The sequence below is a fragment of the Chiloscyllium punctatum genome, chromosome 8 (assembly GCF_047496795.1).
Source record: "Chiloscyllium punctatum isolate Juve2018m chromosome 8, sChiPun1.3, whole genome shotgun sequence".
NCBI classification, from domain to species: domain Eukaryota; kingdom Metazoa; phylum Chordata; class Chondrichthyes; order Orectolobiformes; family Hemiscylliidae; genus Chiloscyllium; species Chiloscyllium punctatum.
This window is the reverse complement of record NC_092746.1, coordinates 128,089,351-128,111,858: the sequence shown is the minus strand read 5'-3', so window position 1 is coordinate 128,111,858 and position 22,508 is coordinate 128,089,351. Positions and strand designations below refer to the sequence as shown.

Here is a 22,508-nt window from a genome sequence, read left to right as displayed (position 1 = left end):
GATCTGAAGCCCATCTAACCAAACTATTCCATTATCATCCATATGTTTATCCAGTGACCATATAAATGCCCTTAAAGTAGGCGATTCTACTACAGTTGCAGGCAGGGCATTCCACGCCCCCACTACTCTCTGAGTAAAGAAACTGCCTCTGATGTCTGTCCTATATCTGTCACCCCTCAATTTAAAGCTCTGTCCCCTCGTGCTAGCCATCACCATCCAAGGAAAAAGGCTCTCACTATCCACCTTATCTCCTGCCTGGGGCAAAGCAGGTGCCTGGTCTCCTGCTGTCCTCCAAATGCCCATAGACTGTGGCATTGCTTCTACAATGGAGATGTGGCAGTGACGTGCTGAATAGAGTGGCCCTGACTCTAATCCCACAAATGATCCTGCTGAGCGGGGGGTAGAGGGGGGGTTCTGTATCTGAGCAGGTAGAGAGAGCTTTACTGATGGGTCTTCTTAAACATCTGTGGCTTCTTCCTCCCTCAGGTGACATGTGGGTCTTGTGATGGTGGATTTCTGTAGATTTCACTGGTGCCTGGAAATAGTGTCACAAACAAGGGGTGGAATATCAGGGAGACCATTAAGCAATAATTCTTACTGGGTTGCTGGGACAACCAGAGCCAAGATCCTCCCCTTGAAGGGGGTGAGCAGCCAAATGTCCGACAACACTCCCTCCCCCCCAAACCATCGTGGTACATTCACCCCTATGGTGGGCTGTTTTCTCCCAGATTGAGGTGAATGAGTGAGATGAAAGTGAAGAGAAATGGTTGTTAATGCTGGTGCAGTTGGAGGAGAGGTGCAGAATCCTGGGTATGTGGTGTTAATGGTCTGGGTGGGTTGGGGAATGGTGAGAGCGAGTGAGGGAAGATGTTGCATGCAGTAGTCAGCACTAGCCTTGGTGTGTGTTGGAGGAGTTTAAAACCTCACATCCACAGATGATAAGCATTCATGAGGGTGAACAGAAAGTTCAAGAAGTGAGAAGAGCAGCAGAGATGGCTGATGAATACACCTTGGTGCCTAAGGCAAAGCTTAGCTTCTGGCAAGAATTTCATCCTGTAGGGGATAGAAATTGGGAGAATGGGAGATCCTACAAAATTAGAGCACACTGGTAATAGATCACCACAGGTGAAAAAGGAAGCCCAAGAGAGTGAAAAGGAGGTGAAAGGCCTCAGGTGTTTCCACTGTGGTAAGATGGGACACGAAAAGTCACAGCGCTGGTCATCGAACAAAGGCATTGTGGGAAAAGATGTAAAGGAGGCTAAGCCAGTGGCCTTAGTGAAAGTAGTAAAGGAAACCCCAAGAAAAGTGAAGGAGCTTGAGGAGAGTGCACAACCTAGGCAGGGGCTGGGTATTGGCTGATCTCTATAAAGACTTCGCCTCTGTGGGTAAAGTTTATTCAGGAAGAACAGGGGGAGAAAGGAAAGAAGTTATAATTTTGAGAGACGCAGGATCTGATCAGTCTCTAATAGTAAGAGATGAATGGTATTTGCACTTTTTCTGACATGTTACCCAAGAGAGTGGTAATTTGCGGAATAGATGGACAGAAATTTAGTGTTCAACTCCAACCAAGATGAGGTTGGAGTGCCGACTCAAGGCTGGGGAAGTAACAGTGGGAGTGATTGACAGAGTGTCAGTTCCAGGAATACAATTTGTTCTTGGGAACTATTTGACAGGATCCATGGTGGGAGTGACACCCGTTGTTGTGGAGAAGACAGAGGAAGACCAGGGAACTGAGGAGTTAAAAGAAAAATACCCTGGAATTTTTCCAGACTGTGTAGTAACAAGATCTCACTATCATAAGTCACAGCACAAAGCAAAAACTAAAGAGAAAAATGAAAGAGTTGAGGTTCAATTAGTGGGTACCCTGTTTGATGTAATGGTGCAGGAAAAATCTGAACAGGCAGAAGTGTTCAGTTATGAAAGGCTAATGGACTTACAGCAAAAGATATAGATGCATATTCAGAAAAGGAATCAGAATGTATTTTTGAGGGTTATTTTCTTAACGATAGAATCCTAAGACCTCAGGATGCAGGTACATAATTCCTTGAAGTGGTGTCACAGGTAGATAGGGTGGTGATAAAGCGCTTGCGTTTATTGGTCAGAGCACTGAGTACAGAGGTTTGGATGTCATGTTACATTGTGAGGCCACATGAGAGTACTGGGTACAATTCTGGTCACCATGCTATAGGATGGATGTTATTAAATTGGAAAGGGTGCAAAGAAGATTTCTGAGGATGTTACCAAGACTGGAAGGTTTGTGTTTTAAGGAGAGGCTGGATAGGGTGCGACATTTTCTCCCAGCGCATAAGAAGCTGCGGGGCTGACCTTATAGGGGTTTATAAAATCATGAAGGGCATGGATAGGGTGAATAGACAAGGTCCTTTCCCCAGGGTAGGGGAGTCCAAAACTAGAGGGCATAGGTTTAAGGTGAGAGGGGAAAGATTTAGGGCGGCACGGTGGCACAGTGGTTAGCACTGCTGCCTCACAGCGCCAGAGACCTGGGTTCAATTCCTGCCTCAGGCGACTGACTGTGTGGAGTTTGCATGTTCTCCCCGTGTCTGCGTGGGTTTCCTCCGGGTGCTCCGGTTTCCTCCCACAGTCTAAAGATGTGCAGGTCAGGTGAATTGGCCATGCTAAATTGCCCGTAGTGTTAGGTAAGGGGTAGATGTAGGGGTATGGGTGGGTTACGCTTCGGCGGGTCGGTGTGGACTTGTTGGGTCGAAGGGCCTGTTTCCACACTGTAAGTAATCTAATCTAATCTAATCTAAAAGGTACATAAGGAGCAAAGTTTTCACACAGAGGGTGGTATGTATATGGACTGAGTTGCCAGCAGAGGTGGTGGAGGCTGGTTCCAACATTTAAAAGCCATTTGGACATGTACATGGATAGGAAAGGTTTAGAGAGATATGGACCAAATGCAGGCAAATGGGGTTAGTTCAGTTTAAGAAACCTGGTCGGCATGGACAAGTTGGGCTGAAGGGCCTGTTTCTGTGCTGTAAGACTCCATGTGTAAACTGACATACAGATAAGAAAATTAGGGAAGTAAACATGTGGCTAAAGGAGTGGTGTGGGAAAGAGGGGTTCTATTTCATGGAGCATTGGCATCGGTATTGGAACAGGAGGGATCTGTACCATTGGGACGGTCTCCATCTGAACCGATCTGAAACCAATGTTCTCGTGAAAAGGATGGTCTCTCAGACTTTAACCTAGTGAAGTGAGGGGAGGTGAAGGGGAAAACGACAGGAAGTATAATGGTAAATAGAAAAAAAAGCAGCAGGTTAACGTGTGCACAAAAGTTTAACTACATCGAATACTATGAAAGATGTTAAAAGGAAGGAAAACTGAGGAGATATTATTAATGAGGAGGTATAAAATGAGGTATAAAAACTAGCAGATAAGACTTTATCTGAATGCTTGTAGCTAACCTTCTGAATAAGCCTATCAAGGGGAATCTTATCGAATGCCTTACTAAAATCCATGGACTCTACATCCACTGCTCTATGTTCATCAATGTGTTTTCTCACATCAAATAACTCAATACAGTTTGTGAGGAATTACCTGTCCCTCACAAAGCCATGCTGATTCTCTCTAATCAAACTATGGTTTTCCAAATAATCAGAAATCCTGTGTCTCAGAATTATCTCCAGTACTTTACCCACCACAGACGTGAGACTGACTGGTCTGTAATTCCTAGGATTATCCCTATTCCCTTTCTTGAACAAGGGAATAACATTTGCTACCGTCCAATCATCTGGTACTGCTCCAATGGAGAGTGAGGACGCAAAGATCATCGCCAAAGGTTTAGCAATCTCTTCCCTCACATTTAAATGGTCATTGGGTAGACATATGGATGGTAATGGAATAGTGCAGGTTAGATGAGCTTCAGATTGATTTCACAGGACAGCGCAACATCGAGGGCCGAAGGGCCTGTACTGCGCTGTAATGTTCTATGTTCTATGACCTCCCCTACTTCCTCTGACTCCAGATGCAAGTTCCCTCTACTATCCCTGATTGGCCCTAATCTCACTCTGATCATCCTCTTGCTCCTCACATAAGTGTAGAATGCCTTGGGGTTTTCCTTAATCTACCCCATAAAGCTTTTTCATGCCCCCTTCTATCTTTCCTAAGACCATTCTTAAGTACCTTCCTGGCTACCTTGTAACCCTCTAGAGCCCTGTGTGATTCTTACCTCATCAACCTTAAGTAAGCTTCCTTCCTCCACTTGACTAGATGTTCCACATCCCTTGTCATCCAAGGTTCCTTCACCCTACCATCCCTTCCTTGCCTCAGTGGGGCAAACCCGTCCAGCTCTCGTAGTAGGGCTCCCTAAACAAACTCCACATTTCTATTGTGCATTTCCATGAGAACATCTGATCCCAATTTAGCCGTCCCAGTTCCAGCCTAATAGCATTGTAATTCCCCCTCCCCCATACCGTCGCTCCTATCCCTCTCCATGACTGTAGTAAAGCTCAGGGAGTTGCGATCACTATCACTGAAATGCTCTCTCACCGAGAGATCTGACACCTGACCTGGTTCGTTGCCAAGCACCAAATCCAATATGGCCTCCTCCCTAGTCAGCCTATCTACATACTGAGTCAGGAATCCTTCCTGGACACACCTGACAATAACTGCTCAATCCAAACTATTTGGACAAAGGAGGTTCCAACCAATATTAGGGAAGTTAAACTCACCCATGACAACAAAGCTGTTACTTCCGCACCTTTCCAAAATCTGCCTCACAATCTGCTCCTCTGTGTCTCTGTTGCTATTGGGGAGGCCTGTAGAAAATGCCCAATAAAGTGCCTGTTCCTTTCCTGTCTCTGACTTCCACCCAGACTGACTCTGTAGAGAAACCCTCCTCACCGATCTCCCTTTCTGCAGCTGTGATTACTATCCCTGATTAGCAATGCCATTCCCCCACCTCTTTTACCCCCCCTTGCCCCCCCCCCCTTTTCCTTTTGAAACATCTAAACTCTAGAACATCCAACATCCATTCCTGCCCCTGTGATACCCAAGTCTATGTAGCGGCCAAAACATCATAGTTCGAAATACTGATCCATGCTCTGAGTTCGTCACCTTTATTTCTGATACTCCTTGCATTAAAATAGACACATTTCAACCCATCACACTGACTACACGTTTGCCCTATCAAGTGCCTATCCCACCTCACAGACTCCCTGCATGCTGTACCTGACTGTTCACTATTACCTACTCCACCATCTCATCCGTAGCTCCGGTTCCAAACTCCCTGTCAATCTAATTTCAACCCTTCCGAAGAGCTCTAGAAAATCTCCTGTCCAAGTTATTTGTGCCTCTCCAGTTCAGATGCAACCCATCCTTCTTGTACAGGTCCCACCTTCCCCAGAAGGTATCCCAATGATCCACATAGCTGAGACCCTCCCTCATACACCAGCCCTGCAGCCACATGGTCATCTGCACTCGCTCTCTATTCCTAGCCTCGCTAGCCCATGGCATTAGTAAAGATTACTCCTCCTGCCTTTCCAACCTAACTCCCTATACTCTCTTCTCAGGTCCTCTTCCCCTTCCCTTCCTATGTGATTGGTACCGATGTGTACCAGGACTTCTAGCTGCTCTCCCTCACCCTTAAGAATCGTGTAGACTCGATCCAAGTCATCCCTGACCCTGGCGCCCGGGAGGCAACATACCATCTGGGAGTCTCGCTCGTGACCACAAAATCTCCTGTCTATCCCTGTCACCATTCAATCTCTTGTCAATGTTGCTCTCCTATTCTCCCCCCTTCCCTTCTGAACCACAGCCAGGCTCAGTGCCAGATACGAAGGCCACTCTGGCTTTCACCTGCTAGGTCATCCTCTGGAACAGTATCCCAAACGGTATACTTATTATTGAGTGGAATGGCCACAGGAGATTCCTGTACTGACAGCCTATTCCCTTTCCCTCTCCTGACGGTCACCCAGCTACCTTTACCCTGTAACTTAGGTGTAAATACCTCACTATAACCCCTCTCTATCACTCCCTCAGCCTCTTGAATGATCCAATAGTTCATCCAGCTCCAGCTCCCTGACGCGGTCTGTGGGGAGCTGGAGTCGGGTGTAGTTCTTGTCGGGAAAGTCAGGAGGGACACCAGTGGTGACCCTTTCTCCCAAATCCTCTGCAAGAAGGGCATGCAACTGCCCTCGCCTTCACCTTCTCTGCTCTAAATTACCAACAGAGAATGAATAAATGAAAAGACAGCTTTACCTTACCAAAGAGGTAGATGAGAGTAAACCAGGTTAAAAATCACACAACACCAGGTTATAGTCCAACAGGTTTAATTGGAAGCACACTAGCCTTCGGAGCTTCTGAAAGCTAGTGCTTCCAATTAAACCTGTTGGACTATAACCTGGTGTTGTGTGATTTTTAACTCTGTACACCCCAGTCCAACACCGGCATCTCCAAATCGAGAGTAAACCAGCTGATGTGGTGTGTATGGATTTCAGCAAGGCATTTGATAAGGTTCCCCACAGTATGCTATTGTACAAAATGCGGAGGAATGGAATTGTGGGAGATATAACAGTTGGATCAGCAATTGGCTTGCTGAAAGTCGACAGGATGGTGGTTGATGGGAAATGTTCATCCTGGAGTCCAGTTACCAGTGGTGTACCGCAAGGGTCGGTGTTGGGTCCACTGCTGTTCGTCATTTTTATAAACAACCTGGATGTGGGTGTAGAAGGGTGGGTTAGTAAACTTGCAGACGACATTAAGGTCAGTGGAGTTGTGGATAGTGACGAAGGATGTTGTAGGTTACAGAGAGACATAGGCAAGCTGTAGAGCTGGGCTGAGAGGTGGCAAATGGAGTTTAATGCATAAAAGTGTAGATGAGCAGAGAGATCTCGGTGTCCAGGTACACGATCCCTGAAAGTTGCCACCCAGGTTGACAGGGTTGTTAAGAAAGCATACAGTGTTTGCTTACTGGGATCGAGTTCCAGAACCATGAGGTTATGCTGCAGCTGTACAAAACCCTGGTGCGGCCGCACTTGGAGTATTGAGTACAGTTCTGGTCATTGCATTATAAGAAGGATGTGGAAGCTTTGGAAAGGGTGCAGAGGAGATCTACTAGGATGTTGCCTGGTATGGAGGGAAGGTCTTACGAGGAAAGGCTGAGGGACTTGAGGCTGTTTTCGTTAGAGAGAAGAAGGTTGAGAGGTGACTTAATAGCGACATACAAGATAATCAGAGGGTTAGATTGGGTGGACAGGGAGAGCCTTTTTCCAAGTATGGTGATGGCGAGCACGAGGGGGCATAGCTTTAAATTGAGGGGTGATAGATATAGGACAGATGTCAGAGGTAGTTTCTTTACTCAAAGAGTAGTAAGGGTATGGAATGCTTTGCCTGAACGGTAGTAGCTTTGCCAACTTTAAGTACATTTAAGTCATCATTGGACAAGTATATGGATGTACATGGAATAGTGCAGGTTAGATGGGCTTCAGATTGGTATGACAGGCCGGCGCAACATCGAGGGCCGAAGGGCCTGTAAGCGCTGTAATGTTCTATGTTCTAAACATCAACACAGGGTTTTTTGTTTTGGGTTGGAGGAGGAGGACAGGTGAGAGATGCTACACATGTAGTGTCTCGGGCTTAGCCACTGCCCAAATATGTTAGTTCACATGCCCAGCAATCACCGTGTCCACATCTACTCCTGTTGAGCCTGCGCTCCGACCATTCACGAGGTAAGTCCTTAAGGGGGACATTTCTCTTCCCAGCAGCCTCTTGGTCCTTGCTCTCACCACTCCCACTGCTGCTGCAAATGGAGACCGCTGATTCACGATGAGGCGGGAATAATTAATTATCTCATCATTAGGAATTGTCTTGGAAGGAGCAATCACAGTATGGTTGAATATAGAATACAGTTGGAAAGCTTGAAGATAAAATCCAATGTCAGGCTCTTGTGCTTAAAGGAGACGACAATAGGATGTGAGGGAGGAATTGGATAAACTAGACTGGAAGCAAAGACTTTATGGTGGGATAGTTGATGAACAGTGGAGGACTTTCAAAGCAATATTTCAAAATGCTCAGCAAAAATATATACCAGTGAAAAGGAAGGACTATAAGAAAAGGGGTAATCTGCCATGGGTGTCGAAGGAAATAGGGGAGGTTATTAAATTGAAAGACAAGGCACACAAAGTGGCAAAGACCAGCTGGAAACTAGAAGATTGGGAAAACTTTAAGGGTCAACAGAGAGCCACAAAAAAAGCTATAAGGAAAAGTTAAATAGATTGAGAGTAAAAGCAAAGTACTGCAGATGCCGGAATCTGAAACCAAAAGAGAAAATGCTGGAAATTCTCAGCACGTCTGGCAGCATCTGTAAGGCGAGAAAAGAGCTGATGTTTCGAGTCTAACTGACCCTTTGTCAAAGATTGAGAGTAAACTAGCTCACAATATAAAGACAGATAGGGAAAGTTTCTCCAAATATATAAAATGAAAAAGAGTGGCTAAGATAAAGATTGGTCCTTTAGAGGATGAAAAGGGGGAATTAATAATGGGAAATGAGGAAAGAGCTAAGGTGTTGAACAGGTATTTTGTTGGTCTTCACAGTGGAGGACACAAATAACACGCCAGTGATTGATGACCAGGGGACTGAGGTAGGTGAGGACTTAAAAAGGATCATTATCACAGAAGAGGTAGTGTTGGGCAAGCTAATGGAGCTAAGGATAGACAAGTCTCCTGGCCCAGATGGAATGCAGGTAAAAACAATAACTGCAGATGCTGGAAACCAGATTCTGGATTAGTGGTGCTGGAAGAGCACAGCGGTTCAGGCAGCATCCGAGGAGCAGTAAAATCGACGTTTCGGGCAAAAGCCCTTCATCAGGAATACAGGCCTGATGGAATGCATCCCAGGGCACTAAAAGAGATGGCAGGAGAAATAGCAAGTGCACTTGTGGTAATTTTCCAAACTTTGCTGGATTCTGGGGCAGTTCCAGCAGATTGGAAATGAAAAAACGTGACACCACTGTTTAAAAAAGGAGGTAGACAGAAGTGGGGAATTATAGGCCAGTTAGCTTAATTTCTGTAGTGGGGACAATCCTTGAATCTAACATCAAGGAAGAAATAGCAAAACATCGAGATAGAAATTCTCCCGTTGGGCAAATGCATCTTGGGTTCATGAAAGTCAGGCCATATTTAACTAGTTTGCTGGAATTCTACAAAAACAATACGAACACAGTGGACAATGGGGACCCAGTAGATGTGTGTCTGCATTTTCAAAAGGAATTTACTGAGGTACCCCACAAAAGGCTGCTGCAGAAGATAAAACTGCATGGCGTTATGGGTAATGTATTAGCATGGATAGTGGATTAGAGTCATAGAGTCATTGAGATGTACAGCATGGAAACAGACCCTTCGGTCCAACCCGTCCATGCCGACCAGATATCCCAACCCAATCTAGTCCCACCTACCAGCACCTGGCCCATATCCCTCCAAACCCTTCCTATTCATATACCCATCCAAATGCCTCTTAAATGTTGCAACTGTACCAGCCTCCACCACTTCCTCTGGCAGCTCATTCCATACCCATACCACTCTCTGTGTGAAAACGTTGCCCCTTAGGTCTCTTGTATATCTTTCCCCTCTCACCCTAAACCTATACCCTCTAGTTCTGGACTCCCCGACGCCAGGGAAAAGATTTTGTCTATTTCCCCTATTCATGCTCCTCATAATTTTGTAAAAGTTCAGCCTCTGACGCTCCAGGGAAAACAGCCCCAGCCTGTTCAACCTCTCACTGTATCTCAAACCCTCCAACCCTGGCAACATCCTTGTAAGTCTTTTCTGAACCCTTTCAAGTTTCACAACATCTTTCCGATAGGAAGGAGACCTTAATTGCATGCAATATTCCAACAGTGGCCTAACCAATGTCCTGTTCAGCCGCATCATGACCTCTCAACTCCTGTACTCAATACTCTGACCAATAAAGGAAAGCATACCAAACGCATTCTTCACTATCCTATCTACCTGCCACTCCACTTTCAAGGAGCTATGAACCTGCACTCCAAGATCTCTTTGTTCAGCAACACACCCTAGATCCTTACCATTAAGTGTATAAGTCCTGCTAAGATTTGCTTTCCCAAAATGCAGCACCTCGCATTTATCTGAATTAAACTCCATCTGCCACTTCTCAGCCCATTTGCCCATCTGGTCCAGATCCTGTTGTAATCTGAGGTAACCCTCTTTGCTGTCCACTACACCTCTAATTTTGGTGTCATCCGCAAACTTACTAAGTGTACCTCTCATGCTCGCATCCAAATCATTTATGTAAATGACAAAAAGTAGTGGACCCAGCACTGATCCTTGTGGCACTCCACTGGTCACAGGCCTCCAGTCTGAAAAACAATCCTCCACCACCACCCTCTGTCTCCCACCTTTGAGCCAGTTCTGTATCCAAATGGCTAGTTCTCCCTGTATTCCATGAGATCTAACCTTGCTAATCAGTCTCCCATGGGGAACCTTGTCGAACACCTTACTGAAGTCCATATAGATCACATCTACTGCTCTGTCCCCATCAATATTCTTTGTTATTTCTTCAAAAAACCACATCAAGTTTGTGAGACATGATTCCCATGCACAAAGCCATGTTGACTATCCCTAATCAGTCCTTGCCTTTCCAAATACATGTACATCCTGTTCCTCAGGATTCCCTCCAACAACTTGCCCACCACGGAGGTCACGCTCACCGGTCTATAGTTCCCTGGCTTGTCCTCACCACCCTTCTTAAACAGTGGCACCACGTTTGCCAACCTCCAGTCTTCTGGCACCTCACCTGAGACTATCGATGATACAAATATCTCAGCAAGAGGCCCAGCAATCACTTCTCTAGCTTCCCACAGAGTTCTCAGGTACACCTGATCAGGTCCTGGGGATTTATCCACCTTTAGCCATTTCAAGACATCCAGCACTTCCTCCTCTGTAATCTGGATATTTTGCAAGATGTCACCATCTATTTCCCTACAGTCTATATCTTCCATATCCTTTTCCACAGTAAATACCGATGCAAAATATTCATTTAGTATCTCCCCCCATTTTCTGTGGCTCCACACAAAGGCTGCCTTGCTGATCTTTGAGGAGCCCTATTCTCGCCCTGGTGGCCCTTTTGTCCTCATATATTTGTAAAAACCCTTTGGATTCTCCTTAACTCTATTAGCCAAAGCTATCTCATGTCCCCTTTTTGCCCTCCTGATTTCCCTCTTAAGTATACTCCTACTGCCTTTATACTCTTCTAAGGATTCACTCGATCTATCCTGTCTATACCTGGATTGGTTAACTAACTGAAAACAAAGTTTAGGAGTATGTAGTAATTCAGAAAGAATTGTTGTATAGGTTGAGAACACTTTTCTAAGTGCGCTAAACAGACAATTTGGCCAGAAACAATACTAATTTTTGGTTTTGTTTTAAACTGCGTATATTCGAACTTTTAGAATATAAATGTAATTTCTGTTTAGTGCTGAAATGAAATTTTACATTGAACAGTTTTATTCTATCATTTTATTGGAAATACATGATTTGGATTATTGCTGAGAATTTTATGTTTCAGGCCACCGTTGTATAGATTTGTTCCGTAGTGGACCCCATTGTGGGTGGCACAGTGGCACAATGGTTACCACTGCTGCCTCATAGGGCCAGGGAGCTGGGTTCAATTCCAGCCTCGGGCAATTGCCTGTGTGGAGCTCGCACATGCTCCCTGTGCCTGTGCGGGGTTTCCCCCGGGTGCTGTGATTTCCATCCACAGTCCAAAGACGTGCAGGTTAGTGTGGATTGGCCATGCTCAAGTTGCCCTTAGCATCACAGAGATGTGTGGATTAGTCATGGGAAATGCAGGGATAGAGTAGGGGTATGAGTTTGGGTGGGATGCTCCTCAGAGAGTTGGTGTGGGTTTGTTAGGCCGTATGCTTGGTTTCCACACTGTAGGGATTTGAGGCTCTCTGTTGGCCATTGAAATGTACTGTTTTGCTTGCTGTAAGCAGAACTTGTCACGTCTGATCGTTGCTCAGCTTCCCAAAACGACTCGTGTCCTGGGCCACACCAAACTTTAGGGGGCCGAGGAGCCTTCTCTTTTGACAAAGGTTGAAATGGAAGCTTGGCTGCAGCTGAGTGGTTTTCACAGAGCAGCCCAGTCAGGTAGACAACAGTCCACACAGCGTTTGAAGGAGAAAAGTTAATCTTAATTCTCCTGAATGCTGAAATGATCACCTTTATATAAAACAAAATCCTGTTAGCTTTTATATTCTTGCTTATTTAAAGGCATCATAAATTGTTGAAAATCAATGTTTATTAAAATGCCTTGATTTTACTCAACTTTTGTACTAATTTGACTGATGGGCAAGTTGACGATTAACACTCTGACACAACAGATTAAGTGTTAGAAAGAAGATATTCCAAGGAATGGTAATCACAGGCAGATCGCCACTTTTGCTCTAATTTTTTTTTTAGATTAGATTACTTACAGCGTGGAAACAGGCCCTTCGGCCCAACAAGTCCACACCGCCCCGCCGAAGCGTAACCCAACCATACCCCTACATCTACATCTACATCTACATCTACCCCTTACCTAACACTACGGGCAATTTAGCATGGCCAATTCACCTGACCTGCACATCTTTGGACTGTGGGAGGAAACCGGAGCACCCGGAGGAAACCCACGCAGACACGGGGAGAATGTGCAAACTCCACACAGTCAGTCGCCTGAGGCGGGAATTGAACCCGGGTCTCCGGCGCTGCGAGGCAGCAGTGCTAACCACTGTGCCACCGTGCTAATTTTGCTCTAAAAAAAATCCACCACATTTCTAGCTGTTGATTCCAATGCAATGTCCTACAGAAATGCTGAGAATAGTTGAAATGAACACAGTTCACCTGGATTGCAGGACAACTGGGGAAAGTCAAACCACACCCCGTTATGTTGTGGGATTTAAATATCAAGAAACATCGCTGGACACTTTGATAGCTGCTGGGGAATGGTAAGTGTGGGGTTAGGGCATAAGTCGATTGAGAGGATAGGGTGCCAGTAGGTGGGCATAGGTGGGCCTCGCAGTGGGTTCCAGGGAGTCCAGGCTGGTGACAGGGTAAGAAATTGTGTTGTTTGGTAGGGTCTGGCTGGTGAATGTAGTTGCCTCAAAGGTATACTGCGAAGTGGGGAAGGCCAGTTTAATTACCCAGGAGTGAGATGCAGTTTTTAAATTTCTAACTCTTAAATTGTAGCTCCTAATTGTACTGAAGCCCCCACCAACCCCCACCGCTGCCCCCCACCTCCGAATTCTCTGTTTTGAGTCTATTTTTCAGAGGAATCCAAGCAAGGGGGAACTGCCACTGAAATCTTCAAAGTTAAAAATCACACAACACCAGATTATAGCCCAACAGGTTTATTTGGAAGCACTAGCTTTTGGAGCACTCCTCCTTCATCAGCTGGTTGTAGGAGTAGTGCACCGAAAGCTAGTGCTTCCAAATAAACGTGTTGGACTATAACCTGGTGTTGTGTGATTTTTAACTTTGTCCACCCCAGTCCAACACCAGCATCTCCAAATCATGACTGAAATCTTCAGCCTTCCAGTCCATTCCCACAGAGTTTGCTGTATCTGGGATTCCACTGGATGATGCAAAAAGGACTGGTTAGATATTCCAATATCCAATGCCTAGGTGTCAGTAGAGAAAAAATACCACTCATGGCTGTATGTAAATTACATTATTTATATTTATGAAGGGCAAAACTACTTTTATTTGCCAAGCGATTCAGGTAGCCCACAGTATCAAACGTATTAAAAACTGAATGTGTTGTTTCAAAAAAACTTGCTAATCTTTCCTGTATTCTACTCTTTTAACATGACTCAGGGAGTTATTCACTTGTGCAGCAAGGATGAACATTATACCAGTCAGAAGCTGATATTTTCTGGCTAATCTTTACTCTTTCTTGTACTTTGTATGGTTTGCTAGCACAATTTGAAGGGAGGGAACCCGACAAATCAGAGAATTAGACTTGGAGACAGTAAGGACTGCAGATGCTGGAAGTCAGAGTCAATGGATGGGTTAGGTTCATTGAGAGTACGCTGAGCTGCTGCATCACTCCCTGGTTCAGGAATTGCGCTGTCTCGCATCGTAAGACGCTACAGCGGATAGTGAGGACAGCTGAGAGGATCATCGGGGTCTCTCTCCCCTCTATTACAGACATTTACACCACATGCTGCATCCGAAAGGCTAAGAGCATTGTGGAAGAGCCCCCACCCCTCACTCAAACTCTTCTCCCTCCTGCCATCTGGCAGAAGATACCAAAGCATTCGGTCTCTCACGGCCAGACTGTGCAACAGTTTCTTCCCCCAAGCCATCAGGCTCCTTAACTCTGTACGATCAGACTCTCTTCCATCTGAAATTCTTTGTACGACTTCGAATTGCTGCTAGAACAATGTTTTATTCATTATCATTCTTTTGTTACACTGTAATTTGTACACCAATGTGCCTATTGCCTTGACATATCAGGAATGACTGGGCCATCTTGTGTGTTTTTCACTTCTTACGCAGTCCAGTTGTGTGGTTTTGTGCTGTCCATGTAGCACCTTGGTCCTGGAGGAATACTGTCGCATTTTCACTCTATCAGTTGTTTATGCTAGAAATGACAAATAAAGCTACTTAGCGAGTTTTGAGAAGGTTTGAGAAACTACTCTTGACTCGTGGATGTGGAGCTGGGGAATACAGCGGGTCGGGCAGTGTCCAGGGTTTGGAAGGTCAATGTTTCAGGCTGAATTTTTCATTAGATTTCCTACAGTGTGGAAACAGGCCCTTCGGCCCAAGATGTCCACACCGACCTTCCAAAGAGTAACCTCAGACCCATTTCCCTCTGAGTAATGCACCTAACTGTAGGGGCAATTTAACATGGCCAATTCACTTGGCCTGCTACATCTTTGGACTATGGGAGGAAGGGCTGATGCCCGAAACGTCGATTCTCCTGTTCCTTGGATGCTGCCTGACCTGCTGCGCTTTTCCAGCAACACATTTTCAGCTCTGATCTCCAGCATCTGCAGTCCTCACTTTCTCCACTATGGGAGGAAACCAGAGCACCAAGAGGAAACCCATGCAGACACGGGGAGAATGTGCAAACTGCACACAGACAGTCGCCTGAGGCTGGAATCAAACCTTGGACCCTGTTCTGTGAGGCAGCAGCGCTAACCACTGAGCCACCGTACCGCCCATGATGTAGGGTTCCAGGCTGAAGTGTTGAGTTTCCTACTTCTCAGATGCTCCCTAACCTGTTTTGCTTTTCCAGTTCCACATCTATTGACAGAATTAATCTTGACAGGGAAGTAGTTATTTCTAGTAATTATTTGGGTATGACTGAGCTCTTCAGTAGCAGAATACTGAAGAGTCTTGTGTTGCTGGCAATGCCATGATGAACTGATGATTGGTCTCTCCCTATTGCAGCCTTTCATTTGGACTTTGAAGATGCCATTAATCCAACTGTGCAATCCTATTTAATATTCTTTTCTTAATCAACACCACCAAAATCTATACCTTTTGTTAATGCTCTTATTGCCTGCTTACCAATAGGATTTAGTGCAGAAAGGCTGTAGTTTTCACAATTTTTTCTGAAGCATTTTTAATGACATTATTATAAAGGCAAGTGTTCATATTTTTAGTATTGGAGATGTAATACCTCGAGTCAATGAAGTTTTAATCACATTTATCAGCATTTTCTGGCAGAGTCATTTGGCACCAAGAAATAAAAGTGCCAAATTGACCAAGGCAATCTGAGTTGTTGCAAGGTGGAAGTTTTTGTTAAAGCATTGCATTTGGTGTGATTTTTTGCAGCAGAAATTACAGCCTAATTGGGGTGGCATGGTGGCTCAGTGGTTAGCACTGCTGCTTCACAGCACCAGGGTCCCAGGTTTGATTCCAGCCTCAGGTGACTGTCTGTGTGGGATTTGTACATTCTCCCTGTGTCTGTGTGGGTTTCCTCCAGATGCTCCGGTTTCCTCCCACAGTCCAAAGATGTGCAGGTTAGGTGAATTGGCCATGCTAAATTGCCCGTAGTGGTAGGTGAAGGGGTAAATGTAGGGAAATGGGTCTGGGTGGGTTGCTCTTCGGAGGGTCAGTGTGGACTTGTTGGGCCGAAGGGCCTGTTTCCGTACTGTGGGGAATCTAATCTAAATTGCCCATAGTGTTAGGTGCATTGGGAAGTGGGTCTGGTTGGTTACTCTTTGGAGGGTCAGTGTGAACTTGTTGGGCCGAAGGGCCTGTTTCCGCACTGTAGGGAATCTAATCTAATCTAAATTGCCTATAGTGTTAGGTGCATTAGTCAGAGGGAAATTAGTCTGGGTGGGTTACTCTTCGGAGGATCGGTGTGGAATTGTTGGGCCAAAGGGTCTGTTTCCACACTGCAGGGAATTTAATCTAAAATCATTTCGTGTGAGCCCATGCATTGTCATTGGACTGTGCATATGACTAGTTATAACCAGAATCTTAAGCTATACATCAAAGTTAATGACTTGTGCTTTTTTGTGCTGGTTCAGTATTCTGATTCCTGTTTTAAAACTCAGCAGCAAGTGAACCTTATAAGTAGCAAGCATACTCATGCCTTAAAATCTTTTCCAACTCCACCTGTATTTTACCATCATTCATTGAATAAATATTTCTTTAGTGTCGTATTTAATTACACTGCTCACTGTTCTGCCTACTAGGTATTTTATTTAACTAATTAGGTAATGGGCAACGTTTTTAGAGCTGGATTCAGGTTTTTGTAGCACAACATGGTTGAAAAGTTTGTGGATGACACCAAATTTGGTGGTATAGGAGACAGTGAAGAATACAAAGGGATCTTGGTCAAATGGGTCACTGAGGTAAACAATGGCAGGTGGAGTTCAATCTGGATAAATGTGAGGTATTACACTTGGGTACAACAAACAAGGGTAGGGCTTATACAATTAATGGCAGGGTCTTGGGTAGCGTTGTAGTTCAGAGGGACCTAGAGGTGCAGATACATAAGTTTGCATCACATATACACAGGGTAGTTAAAAAGGCATTTAGCACACTTGCCTTCAATGCTCAGTCCTTTGAGTATAGACGTTGGGACGTCATGTTGAGGTTGTACAGGACATTGGTGAGGCCTCTTCTGGAATACTGTGTCCAGTTCTGGTCGCCCAGTTATAGGAAGGCTTTTATCAAGCTGGAGAGGGTTCGGAAGAGATTTACCTTGATGTTGCTGGGTATGAAAGATAAAGAAAGGTTGGGTAGGCTGGAACCTTTTTACCCTGGAGCATAGGAGGTTGAGAGGTGATCCGATAGAAGTTTATAAAATAATGAGGGATATAGATAGAGTTAATAGTAGTTGTTGTTTCCCTAGTAGGGAGGATTTGAAGACTGGGGGGGGGGGGTGGGGGGGCACATCTTAAAGTGATAGGAGAGAGATTTAAAAAGGACAGCAGGCAATTTTTTTTCCACAGTGGGTGATTCACGTGTGGAATGAACTTCCTGAGAAAGTGACGGATGCAGTTACAATTACAATGTTTAAAAGACATTTGGATGGGTACATGAATAGGAAAGGTTTGGATGGATATGAGCCAGGAGCAGGCAGGTGGAACTGGTTTAGTTTGAGATAATCGGCATGCACTGGTTGAACCGAAGGGTCTGTTTCTGTGCTGTATGACTCTGAGCGGTAGAGCAAACTGTGCAAAGGACTCTGAGAGATAAAGATAGTTTAAATGGTGGTCGCAGGTCTGGCAGTTGGAGTACAGTGTTTTAGATTACATTACAGTGTGGAAACAGGCCCTTCAGCCCAACAAGTCCACACCAACCCGCCAAAGCGTAACCCACCCATACCCCTTACCTAACACTATGGGCAATTTAGCATGGCCAATTCACCTGACCTGCACATCTTTGGACTGTGGGAGGAAACCCACACAGACACGGGGAGAACGTGCAAACTCCACACAGTCAGTCGCCTGTGGCAGGAATTGAACCTGGGTCTCTGGCGGTGTGAGGCAGCAGTGCTAACCACTGTGCCACTGTGCCACCCAGTGTTGACAAGTATGAAGTTATCCATTTTGGTAGGAATAACAGAAAAAAGGACTATTACTTGAATGGTAAAAAGGTGTAGCATGCTGCTATGCAGAGGGATCTGGGTGTCCTTGTGCACGAATCACAGAGGGTTGGTCTGCAGGTACAACAAGTAATTCGGAAGGCAAATGGAATTTTGTCCTTCATTGCTAAAGGGATTGGGTTTAAAAGCAGGGTGGTTATGTTGCAGCTGTGCGGGGTGCTGGTGAGACCACACCTAGAGTATTGCATGCAGTTTTGGTCTCCTTACTTGAGAAAGGATGGACTGGCACTGGAGGGGGTGAAGAGGAGGTTCACGAGGTTGATTCTGGAGTTGAGGGGGTTGGTTTATGAGGAGTGTCGGACTTTGGCTCAATCTACCAACTTTCTTCTATGTGTGAGCCCAGTCCTGCGTGTTCTTTAAATGAAGCAATAGGAGAAGATATTCGGTCTCACACTTTTAGTTTATTTTAGCAGTAAGTGGATAAAGCATACAGAGCTCTGGGTCTAGACCTTTCTGTCCCTGACAAACTATATAGTGTGTCAGTTCAGAAAGTACCACACCTTTCAGTCCCTGACCCCGGCTTTTTATATAATAAAAAACGTCATGCAGTCACTGAGGTGGGATTATCTTCTGATTGGCTGTTGATCTGACTCCATTCTCCGTCTCCTTGCGTTCCCGGATGTCCGACCCCACGTGACCTTGTCTTGCCCGCGAAACGGAGCACCACGTGACCTCCTTCTGCGCACGCGCATAACGGAGCATCCCCAAAGGCTTCCGAATGCCGAGTATATTTACACTCGCAGCCAGCCATATATTTATAAGTAAGCCATATATTTACAGGAGGGATTATATTTATTGGAATTCAGAAGAATGAGGGAGAATCTTAAAGGAGCATATGAAATTATGAAGGGAATAGATTAATTAGAAGTAGAGGGAGGTTTTCACTGTCAGCTGAAACTAGGACAAGAGGGCATAGCCTCAAAGTTAGGGGGAACAGATTTCGGACTGAATTGAGAAGGAACTTCTTCACCCAGAGGATTGTGAATCTACGGGATTCCCTGCCCAATGAAGGAGTTGAGGTTTCTCAGTAAGTGCTTTCAAGGCTAAGATAGATAATTTTTTGAACAGTAAAGGAATTAAGAGTTATAGTGAGAGGGCAGGTGAGTAGAGCTGAGGCCATAGAATGATCTTATTGAATGGCGGAACAGGCTTGCAAGGTCAGATTAGCATACTCCTGCTCCTAATTCTTATTTTCAATGCTTATTGGGATTATTCCTGCTAATGGGGATCTTTCCTTCCTAGTCAATAACTGGGACTATTCCAGCATCCATTCAGTTTCTGTTTCCCATTCTGTTGTCAATGTTACAGTCTTGATCATGTGATTTTTAGTAAACAGTGTTGCATCATTTCCTGCATCACATTCTGCTCACACTGGGTCATAGTGCCCGTCAGCTCTCTGTTTGCCAGACTCAGTTCAGCCCTATGCTAACTCGACCTTTTTGCAGCAGCATTCAGGCTGATGAAAGAAGTGAAACTATCACTGTATTCTAACAGATGAAAGGCTTAACAGACAATCAATTTTTCAATGTATAATTTCAGTTACACCACACTGTAAATTTTTGCTATAAATTCTGTGTGTTAGGATTGAGCCCTCCACTACCACCTGATGAAGGAGCGTCGCTCCGAAAGCTAGGGTGCTTCCAATTAAACCTGTTGGACTATAACCTGGTGTTGTGTGATTTTTAACTTTGTACACCCCAGTCCAACACTGACATCTCCAAATCATATTTCATTAGAGTTGTGTAAATATATAATCAGAGAGCATAGGAGGTTTATGGTACCTATGCCAGCTCTTTATATGTAGTCTCCAATTAATGCTGCTTCCCAAGTGTACCCCTTCAAATGTCACCCTTTCCAGAAGCAAATGACTGCAAATGCAGGACTCTGTACTGAAAACAAAAAATGCTGGAAATCACAGCGGCTCAGATAACATCCCTGAAGAGAGAGCAAGCTAATGTTTCGAATCTGGATGACTCTTCATCAGTGCTGAAATGTTAGCTAGCTCTCTCTCCATGGATGCTGCCATTTCCAACACTGCGGTTTCCAACATTTTTTGTTCTTCCTTTCCAGTATCTCTCCAAATTCCTTTGGACAATCGTTATTGGATATTTCCAGGGCTTAAAAATTGCAGTGCTGGGGAAGCATTGAATAGGTTAGGGCTGCTTTCCTTAGAATGGAATAGGCCAAGGGCTGACTTATTTGAAGTTAATGAAAATGGGAAGTTTCCCTTGGTTCATTCCCAAGGTTTAAGGTGACTGGGAGAAGGATTAGAGGGGACAGGAGGAAAGTCATTTTTCCAGAGGCTGGCGCGTGTCTGGAAATTGCTGCCCAGTTTTGGTGGCTGGGGCAGAAACCTTCAACTCTTTGAAAAAGAGCCAGGATCCACACCTGAAGCCCAGTAACCTGCTAGTCTGCAGCCGTGATGGGCTGAGCGGCCTCTTCATGTGCTGTATGTCATCCTTCCTGTGCTTATAGATGTGTTTCTCTCTGTGTTTTCAGATGACCACAAGTTGCAATGGAAACAAAATAACCTCCCAGTCCGATTATTTTGCGAATTGTCTCAAAAGCCTGCATGTGCTGTTTTAAATTACTTACAGTGTGGAAACAGGCCCTTCGGCCCAACAAGTCCACATTGACCCACCCCCCTATACCTAACATTATGGGCAATTTAGCATGGCCAATTCACCTAACGTGCACATTTTTGGATTGTGGGAGGAAACCCATGCAGACACGGGGAGAGCGTACAAACTCCACACAGACAGTTGCCTGAGGCAGGAATTGAACCTAGGTCTCTGGCGTTGCGAGGCAGCAGGGCTAACCACCGAGCCACCGTGCTGCCCACGTTCTTTAAACTATATATCACATTTTGATTTAGATTAGTTTAGATTACTTACAGTGTGGAAACAGGCCCTCCTGGCCCTGGTGTAGAAATTTGTTGCCAACCACACAGGGGAAGCACTGAGATGAAACGGTGGCTGCAGAGAGAGAGAGAGAGAGAGAGAGGGCAGTAAAGAATCCAATAATCCAGTGAAAAATGCAAACGTTTGCCCTGTTGGGTGCATCTCAGCAATTATTAAGTTCTCCACCTCAGCTGAGTGACAAGCGAACAGGAAGGCTTTAGGACCCAACACACCAGGAAGCAGGGAGTATTTAAACTAACGCTGAAGCAGCCCAGAGTTTCTGTTGTTACAGCACACCAGCAGGTAAGCAGCTTTATAAAGGCCAACACTCTGTGGCTTCCTCTTACACTGTCTGTCGTTTCTGCTGTCTGAGGTTCTCCCTCTTGCAATAAATAGATTTCAAAAGGGCCTGGTCTGCTTGTGGTATGGTTTGAGATTGTGCACTTTATAATTTTGAGATGTGCAAAAATCTGAGGGGCATTGGCAGGGAAGGAATCTCTTTCCTCTTTCAGCACAGGGGTCAGTAACCCCAGGGGGCCATAAATTTAGAGTAAGGGGCAGGATGTTTAGAGAGGATTTGAGGAAAAAATGCTTCTCCCCACAGGGTTGTGGATGTCTGAAAGTCACTACCTCAAAGGATGCTAGAGACAGGAATCCTGACGGCATTCAGGAGGTATTCAGATGATTGCTTGAAATGCCATTGTGAAAAAGGTTACAGGCCGAGTGCTAGAAAATGGGATGAGAGTAGAGAAGTGCTTGATAATCAGTGCGGACGTGATGGGCTGAAGGACCTCTTTCTGTGCCGTAAATCTCTATGAACTTGGCACTACAGAAATGCAGGTTTTCTGAATCCTCACTCTGTTGGTTTTGCTCTTTTCTCCAATTCTGAGTTTGGCCCCCTCTCTCTATCTCTCCGTGACTTGTCAGCTACGTGTTTTGGGACGTGCTGGGTTTGTACTTTCGGTGACAACACTGATACTCACTCTGGGAGTGGTCAGAGTTCAGAAACAGATTGGTGGTGACCAGGAGTGCACTGCCTGAAGGGAGGGCAGCAGTTTCAGTGGAAGCTTTTGGAGTGAAGGAAATGGGAGCAGGAGGAGGCCATTCGGCCTTCGAAACTGCTGCCACTACTCCGTAGGATGATGGCTGGCCATCCAGCTCAAAACCCCTGTTTTCCCCCCCTTCACCCCATAACCCTTGGTTCCTTTCGCCCTAAGAACTATATCTAACTCCTTCTTAAAAACATTCATTGTTTGACTTCGCAAACACCTCCTGCAGCTGAGAATTCCACACGCTCCGGGTGAAGAAATCTGTCCTCCGGGAAAGGGGGAACAAAAGTGACAGTGAAAGACTAGGGCAGTGGCGTTAATTGGTGTCGTGGTTTTGCAAAGTTGGGTAGAGGACTTGTAGATTGGGAGGCAGGAAGTTAGAACTTAGTGTTTGTAAAATGCTTGGGGGGGGGCGGTGGGAGGTGGTGTCAGACAGGGGAAGTGATGGTTAAGCATTGCGTGGTACCTTTTAAA

General features: G+C 45.3%; 1 protein-coding gene across 1 annotated transcript in view; it reads left to right on the top strand.

The window, feature by feature from the left end:
* Positions 1–21,173: 21,173 nt before the first annotated feature.
* The window catches only part of LOC140480892 (NFX1-type zinc finger-containing protein 1-like), a 43,764-nt gene continuing 42,429 nt past the window's right edge, over positions 21,174–22,508 (top strand). The window contains exon 1 of the mRNA XM_072576456.1: positions 21,174–21,288. The gene's annotated coding sequence lies outside the window, so the exon portion shown is untranslated. The remainder of the gene's footprint in view (positions 21,289–22,508) is intronic.